Here is a 22402-nt window from a genome sequence, read left to right on the forward strand (position 1 = left end):
AGTTGAATATTCCCCAGCTTACTGAGTGGTTTTTGATGTGCATGTAACAGAAGGTAGCTAGCAAAATGAAGCAATTAGTTCTGTGACATTTTCCGCTGCCTAACGAGTTTCTCTTCTGCTTGTCACACAAGTATTTCAGAACTGGAGCTTGTGTTACCAGTTCTCAATATTTTACGCTTTTTCAGGCTGCAATTCAACAGCTGTCTCAATATTGCAGTTGGAGCCAACATATTTCGTATAGATTTTCCTCAATATGTTGCCATTTTTTAAAAACCTTTGCCGTGCCTCTTTGCTATTCATGGCTTGATCATGGCTACCTTTTAATTGGAAATCTGGCACTTGAGTATTTCTTCTCCAAATGTGTGAACTGAGGTTGTTTTCATGTCAGTGAGATTAATTTCTCTGAAAGCTCAGGTTTCTGTCCCAGCATTTTCCCCCAACCCTTCCAAGCTGCACATCATGTGCTCGTTAGTCAGTTCTCCACAAAAATACCACAAATCTCATACAAAATACTACTCTTTCCAGCCTTTCTATTTTGCTTTCTAGGCTCAAGAAGGTATTATATTTATCACCCATGTTATTGCAGGGCTTTTTTCGTCCGGCCCCTGTTCCTTACAGTTGATCCACAAAAATTTGTCCCTATAACAACAGCTCTGTGTGCTATCACTGTTAGTCTTATTCTCCACAAAATGCTGTACTGTATTGAGGATAAGCCTCCTTTTTACTCCTCCTAACCCAGTAAAAATCCTCCTGGTGGAGAGCTACAATGTGAAACTCTGGCCCTTCTCTCCTGTCCTTTTTGGCATGCTTAGAGCTGTACTGATTTCCCACTTCAGTTCTCTGTCCTGACTTCACCAACCCTAATGCCAAAGGACGTAAGAGTCATGCTTCATGCAATTAGGAGTCATAACAAGTGCCTGTATTGATTTTCATTTTAAACTGATAGTATCTTTGCCACCTATACATAGATCAATATTCTTTGAAGCTTTGCATTCCTGCTGTTTTGCATATCGCACAAAAAGGAGCCCCTTTCCATGCGGGAAGGATGCTCTTTGGCAGATCCGTCACTGTCCAGAGGTGGAACATGCCTACAGATGATTATATCAGAAAAGCTTAGTTATGTGCTTTGGACCATTTGAACCACAACCTTTTTTTAAAAGTGTGGTATTTAGGAAGAAGGAAAATTTACCTTTGTATTTGATGCTAATTTAAAGTACCTTTACAGTATTGTATATATTTCTGGAATCAGGCTTTGTGTAAGAACAAGCGTCTAAACTTGGTGATCCCTCCCCAGCCCAGTCCACCCTGAAACATTCCTGTGCCACATGCAGCCCCTGGTCAGCTTGCAGAGGGCACTGGCCATCCCTGCAGGGTGATGTCCTGGCTGGAGCTCTTGGACACCTAAATGCATGTAGCTTAAGCTGCCTTTGGAGGTGTCACCGCTCTTCACCAGCCAGTTTTTAAAACAGTTGCCATTTGGCAAGTCAGATCCAATCTGGGCCCCGACAGGCCCTATGCAGTCATGACCCAGCGAGTTACAGCCGTTTTGTGAGCCAGGCAGAAGCCACGAGCCTGTGTGAGCCCCATTACAGGCTCTCGCAGGGCTCATTAGCTCAGGCTGGGGAGCTGGGGCAGCACGAGCAGCCAGCAGTGAGCTGGGACCGTGGGCCTTGTGTGCCACAGCTGCCTGGACCACAGAGCGCTGCCCGAGAATGCCGAGTAATGAAACCAAAGTCTGGAAAGAGCTTTGCAATACACACATTATTGTCAAGAAACCTGCCTGGGTGAGGACATCAGACACGGACATCAAGAGGTCACCCACGTCTCCTAATGTACAGAGACAGCACTGGTTACTCTTAGGCAACAGGACATGCTCTCACCTAACTATTTTTCCTGCCTGCTGTCACTACTATAAAATATTGTTTTCTAGTCTAAACTCTATCTTTTTCCCCCTCCACTTCGTCTGGTTTTGTTCCAGTTCTCTCTATTGTTCTCCTTATGCATGCCATAATAATAATCCTGGTATAACCTCCCTTAGCCTCTGCTAATGGAAGTCACCGTATGAACTTTACCAAGGGTCAGCACCTTTATTTCTGTTTCATAATAGCTAAACTGAGCCATGAGGAGGTGAAGGGATTTGCTGGAGGCCATCAAGCAGACCCTTGACAGCTGTGGGACAAGAAGCCAAGTCCAATGAGACCTTGATCATTGCCCTACCCACTTAGAAACTGTTCTTCCTTCCCCACTTGCAAACAATGCACCTATTGTGGGAATGGGAAATGACCCCTGTTCTTTTGGGATGGAGAAACCTTTCACAGCTGTTGTCATCAGCTTTCCAGCTGATGCCTGGGCTGGAGCAATAGCTGAGTATATTAACATCAAACACGAATGCCTGCTGGCTGAATGTCACACACACACAGCAGGAGACCCTGCACACCGGCTTTCATCAGACACGGGCAGATCACAGATGGGGCGAGCAAGCTGCACATGGGCTTGGGGCTGACAGAGACCACCACACTTCCCTCCCAGCCACAGAGTGCATCACCTGGACCTTGATGCTCCCCGCTGGAAGATACATGCTTCACCTGCCGGATGCCTCCTTTTTCCCCTTCGGTTCCTCCTTTTTGTCCATCAGGAGAGTGGACCCACCTCTCCCACAAGCCCTGCCTGGTGAGCCCCTGCTCCTGCCACGCTGGGGCTCTGGGGGCCACCAGCTTAATCCAGCAGTGAGGTGCTACCCACAAAGCAAGCTCACAGCGAGCCACGCAGCCCACATCTTCCCAGGGCTCAGCCAGGCAGAGCAAAGGGTTAAAAAATCGCAAGTGATTTCTTTGCAAGCCATGGAAGGGACTAAGAAAACGGAAACTAGCCTGAATTTAACTGAAGGACCCTATTCTTCTGCCAAGCCACTTGGTTCCTTAATCAACTGGGGCCTTGTTTCGCAGGCAGTCGTCAGAGGCTTTAGAAAGTCGTTCAGACAAATCTGTAAGGGGAGAGCCACAAAGGATGTCTTTTCTGTGGCGCTCCCTACCTAGAATATGCAATGCTTGGGGACGGGGCTGCCCTCAGTGGTGCTTCTGTACCGCTGGAGCACAATGCACAATGCTGCTATAGGATACTTTCACTACTGAGCTCCTGCTTATTTAAATACGCATTTAATTAAGGCAAGTCCTGTAGGAAATTGAGCAACAGGCTTCCCCAATGGTACTTCTCCGCCTCCCCAAAATAAAAACCTTTGTTGAGGTTGGGAGTGGGTTTCGGAAGCGCCGCAGTCTGCTCCAAGTCAGACGTCTCTCGCCCTCGTTAGCTCTGCAGTCCTGTTGCTTACTAGGTTTCTAGCTTCTAAGGAAATACTTAATTCTTTTTTTTTTTCTTTTAGCTCAATCTACTAATGCTTTCAATGATTTCTGATAATTACACTTTTATTTCTCATTATTATAGAGTTAGGAGGAAAAAATACCCCACGTAATACCAGAAATCTGATTATTCTGGGAAACTTTGAAGTCCCCTTCTCCAGTGGTATTCTTTGATGTTCCTATTAAATAAATAATGATTTTACATCTAAGGTTTATCTTACAGTGAAAAATACACCATTATCCTCAGTGTAAAAAAAAATAAAATCTTTTCATTGTCAGCCACCATAAACATTAGCTGAAGCTGTGATTCAGGAGTGCTTGAAGCTGACCTGCCCAGATATGGGGCAACGTAGTTTTTTCGCATTAACTACTTGTGAAGTCGAAACTGGCACTGCAGACAGAGGTACTGCAACAGGGGGAGGAAAGGAAGAGGTTAGAACAAAATGGAAAAGGCATGCAGGCAAAAAGAAACTAGCAGACGCTCTAAAGACAGAAACGCATCAGATTAGAAACAGAATATGAGTCTTTTCATAAGATTTTTCAAGCACGGCCTCGGGCACTTTGTGTGACAGTGGGAAATAGGATGACATTTCTGGAACTGTGCTGAATTAAAAATAATAATAAAAAAGATCAGAATTTACTGTAGCAGGAACTCATTAAATACTTCAGCGACAGTATATGCAGTAGGTTGCTGTGCAAAGCAGGCCACCTAAATTAATTTATTTTTATGTATTTACTTGATGTGATAATGGCTTGGACTGTAAAGTTTGCAGGGGCTGGATTTCAGAACTGCATGGTGCCTCTGCAGCCCTTTCTTCAGGTCTGCCCGGGCTGGTGCTTCGTGCCGTTCATTTGTCCCCCTCACCGTCCCCCTGCGAGGCAGGAAACTGCCTCATTTGCCGCGGAGTGGGTATTTTCTGCCTGGGACGGGGCTGTGCCACCGCGGGCAGGGGCAGGGGCAGGCTGACCAGGCTGCGCATCCCTGAGCTGTGACAGAGAAGCTGCAGTAGAGACCACAGGTTTAAATGAGAAGGTGTGGGTTTTTTGGGCAGTGAATGAGCCCCCAAATCTCTCTTCACCATTTGACTTTCACCCACAGTATCCTGGCATGGGGAAGCCCCCCTTCTGCTGCGCACAAGCCTCGCAAATCCACCATGCACGCTGGTTTGGGTGCCTGGTGCTGGGCTGGTAGGCATGACACTTCTGGAAATGCAAGGGGCTCCCGGTCCATCTGCCCGAGGTGAGCACCCACCCAGGCAGAGCCTTTACTTGTGCGTGCCAGAAAACACCGCCAGCAGCACCCACTCCGCGAGCCACACGAGGAGGAGGAGGATGGGTGGGATTCACAGCAATACCGCAGGCGAGAGTGTAGAGAAGCAGCACGCCAACACCGAGCACAGAGAGAACAGAAGGAGTGGGACAGGGAAGCAGAAGCTGGAAGGAGAGCTCCCGTATTTTTTCTGCCTTTATCCCCACTTTTATGTTCTGATTTTGCTGAGTTGTTGGGGGTGTTTTGTTTTGTGGGTTTTGGGTTTTTTTTTTTTGCATTACGGATAAGACCTAGAAGCCTTCTCCATCCTTCCCACAGCTGCCAAATATTCTTCACACAGCAGGAATGGTATCCCTTCCACTTCTCTCCTTATCCCTTACTTTCAGTTCCCACCTGCGCTTCCCAAAAGTGCCCTCTGAGCCACTGCTCCTCTCAGCAGTCCTGTAACACCTATTGTTAGCGCTTTGCAACTGCGCTCATCTGACAAGAGTGGAAGAAGAAATCACCACAGGCTTCTCAGGGCAGAGATGCAATCTTGTGCTCAGATGGCCGGAGGCTGGGAACTTACCTTGGCAGCATGCTGCTCTTCCACTTGTTTCCTGAAACAAACGTGCGTCTGCAGAAACCGGAGGTGATGATCCTGGGAAGTGTTTACCTCTGGAATGGAAAAGTTGTGTTTAAAATCCAAGCGTAAGAAGGGCGGCGGTGTAAGGGTGTTTATTGTGGAGGGCAGAGGAGAGGGGGGAGGATGCCGTGGTAGTGTTCCCTTGTAGCGCTGCGCAGGCCCTGTGCAGCCACCAGCCCTGCTCAGACCCTGCCACATCCCCGTCCCGAAACAGGAGCAACCAGGAGCTGTGACCAGTAGTAAAGCGAATGGGAGAGAGGGCATTTATCTAGAAACCAGAGCTCCTTCCTGGCCTCCAGATTGCTGACCTGTATAATAGGTCAGCAAGCCCCAGCAAACCACCTTTGGCTGGCTGATTTCTTCCAAGAGATGTTTCCAAAAGAAGGCTCCTCTGCCTGCAGCCCTGCTCACTGGAGACTGGTGCGAGGCTCCGGACTTTGTATCGTTCCTACATGAGGTAGCTAAGAGGAGTTTCCAATGGTTTTCTGGTTTTCAGTCTCCTGAGTTGTTGAAACCAATTCAGCCTCAAGCATTATTCAAATTGGTTTCCCTGTAGTCCAGTTTCCTTTTACTCGATCCAGTCTAACTAAAGGCTATCAAACAGAGTGGTATTTCTTCCTCTGTCCTACCAGATGGGGCCTCCTAGGTCACGTTGTCATATGCATAGTTATGGCCTGACACATAGCGAACCTAGGACGCACAGAACATTGGCTGCTTTGTGCTGGATGAACAACGTGATCCAAGTCAGCCTGTGGCTCGAGGATACCCACAGGCAACGGAAGTGAGAGGGCAGGAACGCGCATGCGGGATCTGGAGAGGCCACCTCTGTTGGAATCAGCTTGCATTTAAATTGGATTAAGCATTCTGTGAAACTACACCCTTAGTTATACTGGATTGAGCTTCCAGGCCACCCTTAGTCATCACAGGTCGCAGCGTCCCTCCCAGAGGCCACTCCACAAACTCTGTACCGCAGCACGCCATCATCTCCAGCACTTCTGCTCGGCTGGATGGAAGGGTTTCTGCATGTCAGCCCCACTAGCTCCCAACCAGCCGGGGGAGCCCAGAGCTGCACTCACTGTGAAAGACCCTTCCAGCTCTCCCTTCGTGTCCTCAGGGATGCCGTAGTCAAGGAAAGCCTCAGGCTTGGGGTCTGTCCGTGTTACAGCAGAGCAGCTGTGCCTGGCCATGGGGAGGAGTAACCAGACTGGATGACACACTGCTGCTGCCCAACGGTCAGCAGCCAGCACAGTTTCAGACAAACGTGTTTAGCATCTCATCAGCAAGCTGTGATTAAATCCTGGGCAGCACAAAAAAACACAGGCAGGTAAATTAACAGAGAACAAAAATTAGCCTCAGTCTATGCGGCTTGACAAACTGCAGTTGGTTTCATGTCCTCAAGCGAGTTCAAGCATGACAGCAGTTCCTAATACAACACAAGACTTCAGAAAAAGCCTTAAAACCAACACCGTGGGGATGGCAACTTCTGCTGCCTGAGAGGATGAGCTAATCAAATTACACAAGAGGAAGGGGGTGGCAGTTCACAGCTTTCACCTTTTGTGAACTCCTGCAATTTTCCCAGGGAGGGTGTTGTTTCCTTCGAGAAACCTCACCTCCTGTAGACTCCCATAGCAAAAGTGCGTACAGGAACTTTTAGGAAGTAACCATGGACCACATGTTTGGTTCTCAGCCCAAAGTCATCTGAATGGCCTTGCTTCTTTTTCTTTACATCTGTGGCAAGGCCATTGCACAGGGCATGGTACCATTGTCCCCGTTCACTGAAACTCGTGAGAGTGCCCATAGCTTTATCCAGCTGCTGCTTAGGCTGGAGTTCCATCACTGCTTAAGCGAACCTAAAGTCAGGGTCAGTCTGGTCCTCTCCTTTCCCTTGCACTGGCCTTGCATCAACGGTGGCATTTATCTGACCTCTGGAGCTGAGTGGAGCTCCAGACTCCAATCCAGCAGAAAACTAACTCTGCAAGAAAAAGGAATATTTTTTTGCTAGTTTAAACTACCATAGAACTATAATGGATCTGAACCCTCCACCAAACAATTTAAAAAGGCAAGGTACTGTAAGTTTAGGCTCCCTTTTGCATTCATCATTCTGCAAGATGTCAGATATGTTTCAGAATCACAGACAATTAAATTTTGGAAAACACGAGTAAAGATCTTCTTCACCGGACAGTCCGTCATTCCTGACTCTTAGTGGGGGGGGGGGGGGGGGGGGAAGCATCTCTGTTTCTAGCAATTTCTTCTTTAAAGCATTTCCAGAAAACAAAAAGCTTGTGAGATTATGAAAAAAATAAAAAAAAAAAAGAAAAATGAAAAAAGAAATAAGGAAAAAGATAATTTTAGTTGAAGAAGCAAAAATCTTGAATAATTTCTTATAGTCTTTTACTGGAATCCAATAAACACATTACCAAATTACACTATATATTTTACTAGACTAAGTTATCTTTGTGTGCATTAGAGGCACAGCGTGAAGAAAAACAATAAAAATATTAAGCTCCTTCATATAACTCAGTAGAGTTATAAAATATCTAATTGAGTGAACTACATTTGACATGAACAAATGGCGACATTTCCATGTAATGTTGTCTTTTTGGCTTCCTGACAAAGAAAAGCTTAAGGATGATTTTTGTTTCCTAAGGGCAAGTTCTTCTATTTTTGTAAACTCAGCAATCAATACGAAAGTATGAGCATAAGCACTTTTAATTTATGAACTGTATACTTTGAGCAAGTTTAATAGTTTAATCTTATGCACGTTGCTGTAAGAGTGTTTATTTTTGTTGTACTGCACAAGGCTGCTTAATGGAAAATATTGCATAAAAGCATAAAAACAGCCATATATGTAGAAAACCAGAAAAGGAATAATTAAGACACAGCAAAATTAATACTGTGGAGATTTCTTGTAAGCAGAAGAGTACCATTTACTTGAGAGAAAGCAAAGCCCCAAAGAGGGAGCCTGCTCTCATGTCACCCCTAGGCAGAAGACCATCAGAAGACGTGAAGATCTTTGTGGCTCCTGCTCAGACGAACAGGCTTCTTCCTCCCTGGCAAGCACTTGGCACTCATTTTGCCTTAAAGAGCAGAGCTCAGCCCTCATTCAGTATTTGGCAGAGGTACAGTTTTGTACCTAATTCCCAACTCTGACAATGTGGCTTGTCCAGCATGTCCCCTCCAAAGCACCACTCCAGCGCCTGTGTTTGAACTCGCTAGTGGATCTGCCAATTTACATGAAGCTGGGAGCCAGCCAGGAGGGGTTACATGTTTTGGTTTAAGCTGACCTAGAAAGGATTTACCAACAACAACACTTGCCTATAAAAAATATCACTCCTATTCATCTCGGAGAATAAGGAGTGGACTTTTATGAGACTACCTGCGGAGTGAATCACTGCTGCCCATTATTCACAGCTGAAATATAACGTGACCTGCTGTTAGCGTTAGGGAGAGGATGGCTTTTCCCACCAAGCCCAGGTTCAGATCTGATAAGGATTTTCACAGTGCGCATTTCTCATGTAAAAAGCCAGCTCTTTCACTTTGTAATACTGATGCTAGTCACAGATGGGCTGCTGGTTGCCATGCAGATGATAATGTTCCAGGGAGTTTCAGTTAATATTAAATGGAAAGTGGTCCGATTTGCATGTCTCTCTAGAAATGGCACGAGAACCATCTTGAGAATCAATATTGATAATATACTCTGAATGCGAAGCGAAAAATAAACACACGGAGCAACGAGGAGCACATGTCTCACGGTGACTCCAATCGCTGGTAGAAGACTGCAGCATCACAAAAGAGGAAAAGTAGGGAATTTTTAACAAAGCAAAAATTAAATTTGGCCTAGATAACTTTTCCAAAAATAACATTGGAGCAAATTCTTCAAAACTATATTCTTAATTAAGACCATGAATTAATTATCAGATTGTAGAACGTCTATATACATCCACAAAGTTTGCTCATCAAATCCCCATACCAGCGTAGGTGAGTACCACGTGCAAGAGGAGTGCATGTGAAGAGCAGGCAGACCCAGGCCAGCTGAGCTGTTGGTCGTGTCCTAGGAGTGTCCAGGGGCTGGGAAGAGACCTCTCACCACCCTTTGGCAAGGGAACACAGTACCAAGGCGAGCCCACACTTGCATTATTGGATGTAGGGCTTTTTGTTCTGGAATTTGGCCTATAGAAATGTAACGAGACAAAACAGCAGGCGAGGAGGTTTGCTTCATAATTCTAACTCTAAACCCACATCACACACAATGAAGTGATATTCGCTCGCCCAGCTGCTTCAAGCCAGGATGAAGTGCTCGTGACCATGTGTGGGATCACATGGCTCACACGGTTCTTACTTTTCTCAAAGGCGTCTAACTTCTCGACCTGGTTATGCACTCAGTAATCCATGGAAAATCGTATCATCTGAAGAACAATTTCTACACCAGCCAAACCAACCTCTCTGGTAGCCTGCTGTGTTCTCCAAGTGCCAGCTTTCTTACTTCTGTTTATGGAGCAAATAGAAGATCTTCAGGAGAGGCTATCCACAGTATTTTTCTTAGCTCATTTTATATTAGCAGTAGCCTGACTGCTGCTAAGCGTTCAGTTAAAGTAGATTTAATCAACTCATCAAAACAGAGTATTATTCTAACCAAGGCATGGCCTTGAAGACCAGGCAAGCGTGGAGTCCTACACACCCTCTGTAGGCTAGTCTCACCACGCAAGCAGGATTCTCATTTATTTAATTAAACACGAGAGTGTGTGTGTATGCACAAGAAAATAAAGTTTTACTACATTCTAAAAAAAATTTAAAGCAAGCAAAACCCACAGCAGACAGAACTAGGAAAAACATCCCATGGATGGTTTGGAATTTGAACCAAGGGAAGGACATTTTCCCCTTCATCACTCAGTGATTGCACTCGGTGTGCCTCCCAGTGGAGCTGTGGGACACGCTGTGTCCTAAACGTCGGTGAAGGGCAACGTTGGGAGTCTGGAAACAGGTGAAAGACAAAACACGTTCAAAAATACTGAATAACGGGTGATGCTGGGGCAAATCCCGATTCAGGGCTAGCGGTAAGTCATAGCGATGCCACTGACCTAGATGCAGGTTTTCTACTTTGGGGCAGGCTGGAGTCAGCCAGCCTACTCATTTCCCGACGAGCAGGGCAGCATCTTCATTACCTGCACATAAGCAGAGGAGAGGGACGTCAGAAACTAACCTGGAATGTAGAAACAATTTGTGCATCACTTAGTAGAATGAAGGAAAACAGTACATGAGTAATTGGAGTCCTCAAGGAAGGGAAAACGGAGAACAACACTGGCAAAGCTTAAGTAAAACACAAATGAGAGTGCTTGTGTGTGCCCTCATCCGCAGTCTCAGCTCTCCAGCCTGCTTACGCAGGCTTGCCCCCAGCACAGCAGGCAACTTTTGTGCAGCGAGAGGAGAAAAATCATATGCTCAGCTCAATATCTCATGATTTAATACCCTGAGAAATCCACTTAATTTTTAATATATTTTTTTTATAGTTTGCTATTTCAGCTGCACCCAGATCATTTTTTCAAAATGATCATCACAGGTTTACCTTTTCTAATAACAGTGCAGTGATTATGGATAGGAATTATCACAGTATAGTCGTTGCCACGGAAATAAACTGCAATGTTACAAGCACAAAAATGAAGAGCCTGCTGCAAAGAAGATGCGTCAGCCACAGCTTTGAGGGAGTGCTTTTTTGGTAATAAATGATGGACCAATTCCTCCAAACCTCCTGAACTGCAGGAGGTAATACAGCAGCCCTGTTTTGCATGTCTATAGAACTGTGCATAATGTCTCAAATCACTTTAGAAACAGAGAGTGCCTCATACTGGATGACTTGAGGTTAAATGGTAGTTTTGTCATATCAGGAACTCAAGTGGGACCTTCTGAAGAGTCTTTGCATTACAGCCTGTTCCTCTGATGCTGAACCCCAGGAGTGCACATTTGCCAAAAAAAAAAATAATGAATATATCTCTTTTGTAGCAATAATATGCATGCACAAGCAGGACTAAGATAAACATACCTTATAGCAGACCCATCCTGGCAGGAGGATTTCTCCGCTGGCCACATCCTTTGAGCCTGTAGCCATGTGATGCTGCAGAAAGCTGTAAAGGGGACAAAGTCTGATGTGATCTAGGGACTCATTTTAAAGGGATAAAAGAAAAGAAAAAAATAATAATAAAAAAAAAAAAATCAGTGTGGCTTAGTTCTTCTTGCATGGTCAAGGCAAAAAAAAACCTCGGTCAAAAAAACCCCTCACTTGCAATCAAATAAATATGGATTTTGAGAAAAGCTATCTCTTAATCTCGCTCAGAGGATCCAATAGACCATTAGTAACACCCCAACCCAACTGGCTGGTAGGAGCTCTGGCCTCACGCAAGCCGGCTGCCCCACCAGCGATGCTGCCTGCAGAGGCAGCAGCCACTGGGGAGCACACACCGGGGAGAGACCTCTTTGGTGATCGGGCTGAAGGTATGGGTACTATATGAGTAAGGAAAACCATATTAACTGCAGAGAAGCCCTGACACCCATACACACTGGTTTGCATCTCCCGAAGTCCAGCTCTAAGGCAGCAGGGGCGTAAGGAGCTGTGGGAGCAGCTGCTGCCCTGCATTGTGTATTCACAGCGAGAAATAGGTGCCTGGCCTTTCCAAAGAGCAGAGGGGACATGGGGGCAGTGGAGCAAGAGAGGACACAAGCCTACCACTCTCACCACAAACGTATTCCTTCAATTTACAGAGAAGAGACAGAAATGAGGTTGCAATAAAGCCTCTCAATTTTTTATTTTCTAGTCTGCTTTTCCAGCCCCTCCAGAAGCCTCAGAGGTTTGGGCTCGCCGTGGCTCCCAGGTTACTTGATCCAAACCCACCCTGGCCAGTGGGGATTCTGCCTTACACTTGGGCAAGGCTGCAAGTCGCCAGCCCCTGGCAGCTGCCCGAGCCCTACCTGCGCAGGCGCCGGGCGGCCGGCCAGCCCCCTCTGCGGAAAACAGCCTCCTGGAAGGCACAGGGGCAGGCACGGTGGGGACAGAGCCAGGGGGGTGGGTGAACCCACCCTCCCGCCACGTCGGTGGTGGCCGGGCATCAGGAGAGGAACATCTAGAGGCGGCGGCAGCCGGCTGTGGGCATTGGCAGAGCCCACCCTCCGTCTGCACTGAGGGTACACGCAAACAAACTTTGCTTTCGTAGTCTCGGGGCCGACTCATGTCACAAACACTCAATTAGCTTCTAAAAAGTTAAATAAACAAACAGAGCAGGAGATTATAAGTGATTAACTGAAGGGCAGGAAACATGAGAAGCTGGTTTGCTAGAAAGAAAAGCTCTTGTGCTGAGATCTCCGGTAATTAGCAGCAACAAGACTTAGAGAAATTTATGAGGGAAAAAAAAATATCTAACCCTTCCTGTTTAAATGTTCTCTTTTCACATGTTTTGCTTGGAAGACTAGCTTAAAATACAAACACAGACTGGGTCTCAAATACAGAATAGATTCATGCTCTGCAAAAGTCATATACTCAGATTGCAAATCAAGTGAACATTTTTTGGTTTTGGTTTTTGTTGTTTTTTTTTTTTTTTTTAATCTCCCCTAAACTTGTGTGTTTGGCTATCAGATTGACAGCTCAATACTTTCCCTCAAGCACCTGGAAGGCGAGTTGGTTAATGCTGGTCAATGCTTCGGGTCCTTCTTGGAAGAGAATAGCAGACCGAAGCCACTAGGCCATAAAAGGAAGGCTTCCTTCCTTGTTACTGAAAGGTGTGATTTGGTAATAATTTAGCAATTTCAGTTCAGCAATGCCTTACATGACCTGTTTATCAGTCTGCAGCGGAGCTGCTGTTGATGATGCAGAAGCGTACCTGGTTTCGTTACAGCCGTTCAGAAGCGTTCTCCACCTGGCTGCCAGAGCTGCGCAGAGTCTCCCTGATTCCCGTAATGAGATCCCCAGGCAGAGCTGAAACCCTGACCTAGATTTCAATGGCTCTCCAAGCTGTGTTTATGCATCTTCAGCGTGGCTGTGTTTACTCTTTTAAATTGCAGATAAACTGCAAATTAAAGAGAACCCTGGGTCTTTTCTTACAGCTTAAGTGCATTCATCTCTGCCTCACTGTCCTGGCTTTGTCTGTCTTTGGCTTTGTTGGATATTTCAGAAGAAAACTTGAATCAAAGCTAAGACTTGATGAAATTGATAGCAAGCCTTAGCGTATGCCTGGAAAAACATCCCTAGCAGAGCAGCAGTGATTTCACTGGGAAGGAGGACGTCAGGTCTGATCCTGACTGAATACATAGAGCTCATTAGTGTCGGGTTATTATTCTGCGTTATGTGGTGGGAAGGTCCCAGGTGCAATTATAGTCAGGACGCAGGTCTCTGCGTGTGGTTAAGGACGGTGCTTATGCTCCGATACAAAGGTGAAGGAGAGGAATATTGTTCCATTTCCCTCATAGCAAATTGCAAAAAAACCAAGGTAAGTGTTCACGTTGATACAAAGTGGAGAACCAGAGGTGGCTCTCGGGAGCTATTTGGCCTGGTCAAGTTAGGTCCCAACACCCCAGCGGGACTCCCTGCATGGGAGAGGGGCTGGATACCCCAGCAGTGCTGCTGGTGGGACTTCCAGAAGTCCTCAGCGGTGGTCAGACTCTTCCCTAGCTGAGATCAGTGGCAGCAGGATTAGGCCACTGCAGAGGGTTTCTGAAAAACCCTCAAACACAGAGCAGCCCTCCTTCCCCTTCCAAAAACAATCACGGATTTGGGGAAGAAAAAACCCAAAGCTTGACCACCTTCCATGACAGCACGTGATTGCTGTTTCTCTGCATGCACAATCTTGCCACAGAAGCTGGTGAAGTTATTAACACCCATTGACGTTCTGTGGGAAAATAGCAGAGCAGGGTCTTCCCAAATTTCCTTTGCTAGCTCAACTCCGTTGGAAAGCATGGAGCCCTTTTACCAGGCTACGGCTGTAGATGCAGGAGGTGGCATTTGGCTCCTCAAGCAGTGGTTTTGTATTTGCTTAAAAACCTGCCCATGGACACGCTGGCAGTCCCCGGCTGGGGCCACTCCGGAGCAGGGCGGGCGCAGGAGGCCGGCACGTGCTGTGTGGAGCCTTGTTCGCATTAAAAAGCAAATGAATGGGTGACAATTAAAGCATTGCATATTTTTGCCTAAAAATAGCTCTCCCACGATCTCACCCCATTTATTTCCGCACAGCACCAAACTGCCATTGATTTACACTTACCGGAAAAGAGAAGGAATTACAGTGTTTCACTTCTTTACATAAATATTTTCTATTTTAGTGCCTAACATTGTGGACTTCCTTTGCAGCCCGGCCTGGAGGCCCCAGCGGAGGCTGACAGTGCTTGCAATGATAAAAATACATTTTCACACCCATTTTTAGAAATACCTGTCAACGTTTGGATATCCACAGAGCTGTGAATGTCCAGCTGCCCCTGGAGGAGCCGTCACCCAACGGGAGCTCCCCAGCAGCCAGCCCTGCGGTGACGCAGGTCGGAGGCCAGGTCTCCACTGCCGGCGTAGGTGGGAGTCGGGGAAAAGTTCTGTCTTTCTCAGTTTGTACTGCAGTTAGTCTTGCTGAGAAAAAAACCCAAACAACAGGGCCGAGGGGTGGGAAAGAGTGGCAGAATCAGGGCTTTCTGCACTCGGAGTCAGGCAAGGCTTGAAGAGCTTTTAAGCCTGAGAAGGGAACACAGCTCATCTTTGAACACATGGGAAGCTGGAGATAAAGTCTGAACAGTCTTCTTTAAATCAAAAACCTTTCTTTTCACCTCTGCTTTTGCTTTGTGACAGGTACCACAGCCCTCCCCCCTCGCCTGCTCTTTGTGCACACCAACGGAGAGCCCACGGAGCTGAATTCTGCCCCATCCTGATCCCAGTGCTTTACAGAGCCGTGCCTGTGCCCGGGGACTAATACCAGAATAAAGCCCTGCTCTGTGCGATGAGAAGTGAGAGGAACAACGTTCAGGTGAGCAGGAGTCCTGCTCCCATCCCCGAGCAGCCCCGTGCTGGGGATCTGCCACTGACATGGCCGCTCAGCAGGTCGGACTCCAATCTCACCTGGCCAAAAGCTACCCTGCCACAAAACGCTTCGCAGTGACACCGGCAGGGACAGGGAGCAAGGGGAGCCAGCCCACCCCCTCCCATCACAACATGCAACTCTGCCAGACTAAGCAAATCCTTACAGCACTCCCCGCTGCGTGACGTGCTGCTGTGAAGCCACCTCCCCGTGGGCACGGTACCCCAGAGCCAAGACAATGTCTCTCACTCTGGCTGACGGCTGGCTAAAAGACGAGTAGCAAAGCTTTGTCCAGGAAGGGACGTTAGCTTTTCTTTTCTTCAACTGTTTGCTGAGAAAAGTTTGGAAACTGGTCCCCATAATGAGGTGGGTATCACATTTCTGTTGCTCTGCAGAGGCGTGGAACGACAGCGCTGCCTGGCACAGCACCGCCTGCCGCAGCGCTTCCAGCAGGTGACCGGGGATGTTTCTGCTCTGACCATTTTCCCCACAGATACATTCATGAAACTGCCTCTACTCAAAGCCCATTGCTGCCCCACTCGTGCAGCCTGAACACTGCCCTGCTCTTTTCAGCTGGGGCTTTTGATAACCCTTTTGCAGGAAGAAGTCCCCGTTTCTCAAGCACTTGCGTCAGTAGCCTCTTCTGTTCATTGTTAGTCTCCAAAACATGACTGTAAAATGATACGGTTGGTTGAATGAGAAAATCTAGTTTTTTCCAGCCACCCTGATGGCACTATCATGCTCTGTTGTGATGGCCATGACCATATACGTTACAGCACCAATTAAGTCTCCCCATTTGGGCTTATCTCCACTGGTGTGACTTGCCGGTGAGGCCGTTTGGTGCATCACCCACCCCGTCTCGCTCTCTCAGCTCCAGTCTGTTCCTCTGCTCCTCCATATGGCACAAACCAGGGCTGCGATGCTGTTTAGAAAGCTTTAAAATTTATCTTGTTCGATTTACGCCTTCAAAGGTCTCTGAAAAAAAAAACTTAAATCTGTATTTTGGGAAAAAGAAAAGGACGTTTTTGGAACAGCTCCTGTTTAAGCACATGCGACAAAAGGCAAGGGAACAGAGGGCCAGACTGACCAGGGAGGTGTGGGAACCCATTTTCCCTCCTTTGGCGAGTGGCTGGTCCCTACCCGGTGACTGCGGGCATGGTCCAAGCGAAGCACCAGGCTGTCACAGGGGGTCTGGGCAGCTGTGGCGTTTCCTTGTAGTGAGAGGAGGTAAAGAGATGAGGTGCAGTGCCGGGGGATGCCCGAGCCGCAGGATGAGCCCCGGCTGTGCCCGCAGCGAGGGGAGAGGCTGGAGGCGTCCCCTGACTGCTCGAGGCTGCCGTGGCTCCCTGGGGGATGCGTGTGCATTATGGGCTTGCTTATTGCCTGCATTCTGTGATGTGTCCCCGGGACAGGTAAGTGACCTGTATAAATACGGATTAATACAGTCAAAAAGATTTGGATGCTTAAATCGGCAGCTTTTAGTACAGATGGTTGCTGCAGGACCCCTCTGCCTCAAAAAAGGCAGGAAGGGGGATGCAGGGAAGAAAAGGCCATTCCCTGCCTGTGCGTTCCTGTCAAACACACACAGTGCCTTTTATTTATTTATTTTGGAGCAGCACTGGAGAACCACAAGACCAATAATGGACCATAATGAGCTAAAACTGCTGACCGGGGCTTAGATGTATTTAATTAAAAGCAAGGTGTGCGCAGGGAGCGGCACGCAGCGCCCTGACAGCCTCCCCACCAAGTGCCTTCTCGCACCCCACTGTCTCTTCCAGGGGAAGAACCCCATGCCAGGAGCCTTCCCCCGGCCAGGAGCCACTGCCAGTGGTCAGTGGCCGGTCCCCCGTCCCGGCAGGGCTGCGTGCCCTCGCTGGTCCTGGCAAATTTACCGGAGGGGAACTCAACCTTCAAATTAGAGATGCCTGGGGAAAATAACATGAATAAACAACAAACTACCAACCGGCAGTACTAGCAGATGCCCTAAAGGTGATACGGGTTCTTTTATGTTCTTCTAAATTAGATTCACAGAAATTCATTTGGTGGTGCCAATACTGCAGGCCCAGGAGCACTAAATCATCCTTTATGGGCGCATAAATACATGTTTCATTCTCTGTCACATTTAGTATCGGCAATGATTTCACACACAGCTGTAGATCAGCTCCCTTTTGATCACAATCTGTCACCCTTTTCTAGCCATTCAAATTTATAGCAACATTAATAGTTCAAAAATAATAGTGTTTACTGTGTACTAGATTTCAATAAATTAGGAGGAAGCAACAGTTCCCAACAAAGACTCCAGAAAGCAACAAAGCTGGACTGAATGTAAGCTTTTTCACCCCGATTAACACATCCTTGTCTATTGGCAGAAAGTTTCCACTGCAGCTGTAAGAAAATAATTCCATGGATTATGTCACATCGATTCAAAGTGAAATTCAAAGCCAAAGAGAAAGCAGAAAGGCATTCCCTATGTTCTTACAGAAAATATCACTGCTTCAATTAGGTGCTACAGATGCTTGGAGTAAACATATTTTCCACTGGTTTTCTTAGAACCATACCCACTTAATTCTCCAATATTCTTCTGCATGTTCATTTTTCATCCCAGTTTAATACCACGCCTCTGGGTGTTAGTGGTTAAGGGGATACTGCCAAGCAACGCAAGCCAAGAAAAGCTGGGATAAGAAGGGAAAATATGGCCTTTATATAGTAAATAAACTTTTCAGCCTTAATGTTATGGCTGCTGTCAGCATAACTCAGAGGGGGAAAAAAAATAACCCAGTGCTAGTTGTACCTTCCGTTTCTTGGACCATGTGAATGTCCAGTTTTCCAGTTTTCAGTCTGCTCCCAATCCAATGGAAATAATGCACACAACTGAGCATGCAAGCCTCTAAGAAATCTCATCTTTGTGTGGAATCCCTGGGATTCAGAATGAAAACAAAACTAGATAAGACTTTTCAATATTTCACTAAGTACCAACTTTTTTTTTCCGGTAAAACTTGAGTTCTAGGGAATCTAAATATCCTGTTAATATCATGCACATAGCAATAAGGTCAGAATTGAGACCTCAAGCATCTGTAAGTAGCACATGCGAAGTGCCCATAAATACATGTAACACCTGCATGGATCTCTTCAAAACAACAATAAAAGTTAGCAGCCTTGTTGCCAGAATAAACGAGGAGCATCCCAAACATGAACGCTCTGGAAGATAAAAACCTCCTCATCTACAAAAGTCCTTCCCAGGAGCGCTGATGGTCGGGGTAGCCCAGAGGCGGGAATGCCAATGGAGATCCACCATCCTCGCTGGCTGCAGCTTCACCTTCCCATGGCACCTGCGATGGGAAGCTGGAACCGCGGCTCCCCCGCTCACTACTAGAGAGGATCCGACTTCTTAGTCCTCGCGGCGCTCATCATGGTCCTACTCATGGAGCCGAGTCCCCCTGCACGTGCCGTGCTGTTCTCTGTGTACACCATCAGAAAATTTTCACCCGGAGTTACTATCGTGTACATCCTTCCCTTGCAAAAGCATAGGCAGGGGAGAAAGAAGGGAAGAAATCGCCGGGTTTATAGGTGTTATAGATGCAGCTTACTTCAGAGCTAAAAAATCCTGGCAGATGGTACCCAACATCTGGGAGAATGTCAATGCTCAGATAAAAAATTTGTTTTCTTTATTTCTCTTTATTGGGACCCTACTTCGTTACAGTGTGTTGTGATAAGATCTATTTCCTATGCTTGTCTCTTAAATTTAAATCTCAAAGCAACGTTTATAAACATTACAACCTATCAGTTATTACCGTGGTGCAGGGCTGAATTCAGATCAGTAACGGTATGCATAAATATGTCACGTAGAAGTGTATCTGCAACACTTTCCCAAACAAACCTCTAAGATTTTATTTTTTTTCAGGCAATGGCTGAGAAGGAATAAGAAATATATTCTATTAGCATACCCCATGAAACAAATGGTTTGACCTTGTAGGAATAAATGTAGCCACAGCTCCATTTAGCACACAACCCCCCCCCCCCCCCCCCCCAAGATTATAAAGATTTGCTGCCTTGGGGGCAGGAACCATCTTTCTTTATTCCTTTTTGACAGCAGCAGGCACAGCAGGGAGCAGGAGCACTCCCAAGCCCTGTGATAACTCTGCGTGCTCTGCCCAGGGCAGCCGCACGGGAAGGCTGCCAGTCCCTGGCCCTCTCCCAGCTGGTCACCAGGGAACTGGGAGTGCTCCAGCGTGGAGCAGACCCGAGGGTGGCGATGGCTCCTGCCTGGAAAGCCGTGCCCAGCCCAGCCTGCCGGGGCTCGCTGGGGTGCAGCAGCACAGCACGCTTCCCACCCACACCTTGCCCTTTCCTGTAATTAGCTCTGTTTCCCGAGTAGGTGGGGAAATCTGTGTTTCCCTCTTCTGACCGCCACCGTGCCTCCCTCCAGCCCCCCCAGGGATGCGGTGCAGATTTTGCTTTTCATCCACCATGCAGGAAATCCACGGGTCCTCTCTATTTAGGGTAGCAGGTCAAGTCTGTTCCCAGCTGAAAGATTGCAGGAGACAACAACAATCCAGAGGAGGAGAGCTTCTTCCCAGCCCCGGCGCTGCACCGAGCGCCCTCCGTGCCAGCTTTCTGGCTGAGGGAAGTGAGCAGCTCGATTTAGCTCGCTAAATTAACAGCTAGGGTAGCAAGGGTTATCTTCAACAGCTGCACACCTGGAAAGCCTAGAAAATATTCCCATCAGAGGCATGGGAGTAAGAGACCTGGAGATGCCTGTCTTTTAAAGGCTGGATCTCTCCTTAACATCTCTCTCTTCTGCTGCCATAAACACAGGCGAGAGTAGACAGGCGAGGGGAGGATGCTGGTAAACACAACCTGCCACAGAGCCTGCGGATGGCCCAGCAGGTACCAGAAATGTAGATAGAAAGAGAATATTTTCTTCAAACCAAGTAAAATCTAATCATAACAGTTTGTTTCCAGAGCCCAAGCCCCTTCACAATGCTCTACCAGTTATTGCTCCAACTTCTCACCTCCCTCACCACTACATCCAGCTCCCCAGGTCGCTGTGGAGAGACAGTATCACTCCTGTGCCCAGGCTGCCCATCATGGAGAGGCTTCAGGTTTCTTCCTTTCCCTTCCAGCATGGATCCCGGCGTGCCCTGCAGGCTCTCCCTCCCCGTCCCCAGCCCGGTTCTGCCACCTCCGCCTGCCTCACCCACCCGCACCGGGTAGTCTCCAGCTACAGCTTTGGGATTTGAATGGCAAGGGCTGGTCACACACAGAGAGGCTAACGAATAATGGGGCTGGCATTCATTACAAAGCACTTGGAAATGAAGTTGGTGCACTGTGTATCTAATTTTGGACACCTCAGTTTGAAAAGGTTAATTTACCAAGTTATTTCCTTATTCTACTGCTAATTCACCAATATTAAATAGAGTATTAACGCTTAAACTATAGAAAAAAACCAGCCCCCCAAAGCAAAGACAATGATTCACCTCACATGGAATGCCAGCAGGTTAGCTGGGGTACGGACTCTGCCAGTAGAGCCCTGGCTCTATTATCAGCATCTCAGTGAAGGACGAGTGCAGAACTACTCAAAGCCAGGCTCTGGCAGCAGCACAGCATCCAACAGCCCTCACCTGCTTGTAACACACCTTCTCGGCGTCTTACAGGAACAGGTTTACTGAGACGACATCCTTCTATCAACCAGTGGCATCTTGCATCAGGGGCATCTTTCCCTGTTACAAATTCCTCAAGTCAAGGAAAAAAACAAACTGCGGCAGAGCGTATCTTTTACAAGTGCTCTATGAAGTAATACTGGGGAAAAAAAAAAAAAAGGACAGACTCATTCTCAGCCCCACCCTTACTTCAGTTCGTCACGAAAAAGTACATTTCTGCCCTTGCGTTATTGGCAGCAGCGTGAGATTTCCTTCCTGTCGCCTCGTAACAGAGCGGTTCTCTCCCCACCACGGCATCTGCCCTGCTTACCGTCAGCTCAGAAACTCTGCTGGGGATTCCCAGCATCAGGTCCTGACAACCCCACCAGCCAGGTCTGGTGGAGAAATCCACAGGCACTGGAGTCGTATGTCGGTGCTCTCTCAGGGGTGTTGCTGTTCCGCAGGATGAGGCAAGCTGCAATAAGCTAAATGAGATTTTTTACCTTCCATCCCCAGAATAGGACATTTCTCTCCAGTGAGGTCAGGTGTTCTCCAGAAACTTTCCGTAACCTTTGGCCAACTAAATAGTTGCATGTGGGGAGAACAGAGGAAAGAGCCCAAATTCACTTTTGCAAACAGCATGGCTGATGAGATAAAATGAGAGTGCCTTTAATAGCAAAAACATGTTTTCTTTGGCCTACATGCAACTTAGGGCTTTCCAGGTGCTCAGGCTTAAACTAGTCGTATAGATCTAGAGAGACATTAATTATTTAACAGGCACAAAAGGAGGCCCAAGGAAATGATTCCTCCTTCCTCCTATTCAGTGTGCGGGTATAGCTAACCCTGGCTCTCGGATCACAGCGGGACTTTTCATCAGCTCTGAAAGCCTGAGTTTTATTTTTCCCTTCATTTCCTTCCTGCTAAAGACCTCCTTGGTGCACACAGCCTTGAAGTTTATCCATGCTCTCTTCTCAGGAGCACAGCTTTGGACGAGCCCAGTTTGAAGTCTGCTGCTCAGGCCCCGAAGGTGGACATTCGCCCTCAGAGGTGCAGCTGGAGCCCACCAAAAACTGATGCCAGCAGCTTCACGTTTCGGTTCTGCGGCTGGTCGTCAGAAGGGGTGCGTGGGGTGGAACCACTCATTTCTCAGCGCCGAGTAAACACAGCCTGCCGGGAAGCAGGGAAGACGCCACAGGGACTAACCTACCAATGGCCTCGCCAAGCTGCAGCATCTGTCCCCATCTGCCCGAGCACCCAGACCCCGGCAACCATGGTCTGGATGTCCAAGTCATCTTCTCTGTCCCTGCTGATTACAAATACAAGCAATTTATCTCCTGCCTAAATTTACAGTGAATGCTTCCTGTTGGGGCAAACAAACTGCTCCGAGGGATTGTCCTGGGAAATTAACAGCTATAACGATTTCCAGAAGCCGGTGACGGCGCGCGCTGCTCCCCAGGCAGATGACTCAGTGGATTCAT

General features: G+C 47.4%; 1 long non-coding RNA gene across 5 annotated transcripts in view; it reads right to left on the reverse strand.

Moving 5' to 3' along the window:
- The window catches only part of LOC128911906 (uncharacterized), a 29388-nt gene extending 7702 nt beyond the window's left edge, over positions 1-21686 (reverse strand). Inside the window, exons 1-6 of one of the 5 annotated variants that reach the window (XR_008467230.1) lie at positions 21256-21686; positions 11289-11370; positions 10330-10413; positions 9222-9421; positions 6328-6548; positions 5195-5283 (exon numbers count right to left, since the gene is read on the reverse strand). This is a non-coding gene — a long non-coding RNA (uncharacterized LOC128911906). Of the gene's footprint in view, positions 1-5194; positions 5284-6327; positions 6549-9221; positions 10414-11288; positions 11371-20906; positions 21040-21255 lie in introns of those variants that run through there. The other 4 variants (XR_008467227.1, XR_008467226.1, XR_008467228.1 and 1 more) reach the window with 4 other exon arrangements.
- Positions 21687-22402: the final 716 nt, after the last annotated feature.

This window comes from Rissa tridactyla, chromosome 6 (genome assembly GCF_028500815.1).
Source record: "Rissa tridactyla isolate bRisTri1 chromosome 6, bRisTri1.patW.cur.20221130, whole genome shotgun sequence".
Classification (NCBI taxonomy): domain Eukaryota; kingdom Metazoa; phylum Chordata; class Aves; order Charadriiformes; family Laridae; genus Rissa; species Rissa tridactyla.